Here is a 2,500-nt window from a genome sequence, read left to right on the forward strand (position 1 = left end):
GGTGGTAGTAGCAAATACTCCAGCGAGGCCCTGGAGGGCTGACGCGGAGAAGGGTTTCGTGTGAACAGCCGTTGCACACGAGTCAGTCGATCCTAAGCCCTAGGAGAAATCCGATGTTGATGGGGGCCGTCATAGCATGATGCGCTTTGTGCTGGCCCCCGTTGGGCGAAAGGGAATCCGGTTCCTATTCCGGAACCCGGCAGCGGAACCGATACAAGTCGGGCCCCTCTTTTAGAGATGCTCGTCGGGGTAACCCAAAAGGACCCGGAGACGCCGTCGGGAGATCGGGGAAGAGTTTTCTTTTCTGCATGAGCGTTCGAGTTCCCTGGAATCCTCTAGCAGGGAGATAGGGTTTGGAACGCGAAGAGCACCGCAGTTGCGGCGGTGTCCCGATCTTCCCCTCGGACCTTGAAAATCCGGGAGAGGGCCACGTGGAGGTGTCGCGCCGGTTCGTACCCATATCCGCAGCAGGTCTCCAAGGTGAAGAGCCTCTAGTCGATAGAATAATGTAGGTAAGGGAAGTCGGCAAATTGGATCCGTAACTTCGGGATAAGGATTGGCTCTGAGGATCGGGGCGTGTCGGGCTTGGTCGGGAAGTGGGTCAGCGCTAACGTGCCGGGCCTGGGCGAGGTGAGTGCCGTAGGGGTGCCGGTAAGTGCGGGCGTTTAGCGCGGGCGTGGTCTGCTCTCGCCGTTGGTCGGCCTCGTGCTGGCCGGCGGTGCAGGATGCGCGCGCCTGCGCGGCGTTCGCGCCCCGGTGCTTCAACCTGCGTGCAGGATCCGAGCTCGGTCCCGTGCCTTGGCCTCCCACGGATCTTCCTTGCTGCGAGGCCGCGTCCGCCTTAGCGTGCTCCTCCGGGGGCGCGCGGGTGCGCGGATTCTCTTCGGCCGCCATTCAACGATCAACTCAGAACTGGCACGGACTGGGGGAATCCGACTGTCTAATTAAAACAAAGCATTGCGATGGCCCTAGCGGGTGTTGACGCAATGTGATTTCTGCCCAGTGCTCTGAATGTCAACGTGAAGAAATTCAAGCAAGCGCGGGTAAACGGCGGGAGTAACTATGACTCTCTTAAGGTGGCCAAGTGGCGGCGGTGTGGCTGCATCCGGACTTGGCTTTTCGAAGTGCGGTCTTGATGTAGTCGTGCTGCTGCTGCGAGGTGCCTTCCTTGGGTTATAGTTACAGGGAGAGTGATGCGCAATACATGGGCCTAGCCCTCTTAGCCTCTCCTCTCCTGCGGTCTTCTCCCCTTCTCGTGGGCCCGCTGATTTTCGCAGAGTGGAAGACCGCACCAGGGGCTTGGGGGGGTTACCAGCCCCCCCTCGCACTATCCCTTTTTTAGTTGGGGGCAGTAATCAGAGAATAAGTGGTGGCCCTTCCGCTGAAGGTGCCACCCCAACTCCCCCAGCACCTAGCCGGCCAACCGGCCGTGCCGAAAATCTTGTAACTTTTGCAGCTGAATACACCTGTAGTGAGTGCCACCGCAGCTTCACCACCAAGAACGGTCTCGGGGTCCATCGCCGCCGCCAACACCTTGCGGCCGCCAACGCGGAGATCGTCACGGAGAGGCATCGCGCGAGGTGGACGGAGGAAGAAGTCCTGTCGCTCGCCAAGGCAGAGGCCGAACTGTTCCTCGAGAGGGACGCCCGGTTCTTCTTTGTAAATCAAGAACTCATCAGGATGTTCCCCGACCGAACGCTTGAGGCAATCAAGTGCCGACGGCGGCAAGCTGCCCACAAGCAGCTTGTCCGCCAATTCATGGAGGCGCTTGAGATCGGTCGGGGGGAAGAGCCGGCGTCCCGCCGGGGAGCAGCGAGCCCGCTGCCTGACGCGGGCGAGGCCGCTGCGCCGCCCGTCGACGCAGCCGAGGACTTCGCGGCCGACACCACCGGGCCGCCGCCGGAGGGGCCGACTGACGCCGCCATCTGGGAGCATCTGGCGGGGCTACCCGCTTCCGCCCAGCGTTTCTCTGCCCTGGATCGTGTCATAGGTCTGGGGCGGGGCACGCCGCCCGATGTCATCCTGGGCATGCTCCCGGATGCCCTTGCGTCGGTCGGGTCCAGAGGGGAGAGATCGATCACCAGGACACAGCGGCCGCGCCAACCATCGAAGCGGCCGCCTGCCGCGCCGCCGACGCAGAAGCGCAAGCGGCGCCGCTGGGAGTACGCGAGAACGCAGGATGCCTTCCGACGGTCGCGTGCACGTTGCGTGCGCGGCCTCTTGGATGGCACCCTGCTCCAGCCGCCACCTGCCATCCCTGGTCTGCTGGACTTCTGGGCGGACCTCTTCACCAAGAAGCCCATCTCCACCGCGGGCTTCATTCGTGACCGCCTCCTCCCGCACTCAGAGCCTGTCGCTCTCGAGTGCATATGGGGGCCGGTCACACATGAGGAGGTCGCCGCCGCGTTGCCGCCCAGGGGATCAGCAGCCGGGCCGGACGGCCTTACCCCAGCGGAGTTGCGGCGCCTGCCGCACGAAGTCCTGGTGAAAGTGATGAATC

General features: G+C 63.0%; 1 pseudogene; it reads left to right on the forward strand.

Moving 5' to 3' along the window:
• LOC124730964 overlaps positions 1–2,500 on the forward strand; it is a 7,961-nt pseudogene that overhangs the window by 1,808 nt on the left and 3,653 nt on the right.

The sequence above is a fragment of the Schistocerca piceifrons genome, unplaced genomic scaffold (assembly GCF_021461385.2).
Source record: "Schistocerca piceifrons isolate TAMUIC-IGC-003096 unplaced genomic scaffold, iqSchPice1.1 HiC_scaffold_1256, whole genome shotgun sequence".
Classification (NCBI taxonomy): domain Eukaryota; kingdom Metazoa; phylum Arthropoda; class Insecta; order Orthoptera; family Acrididae; genus Schistocerca; species Schistocerca piceifrons.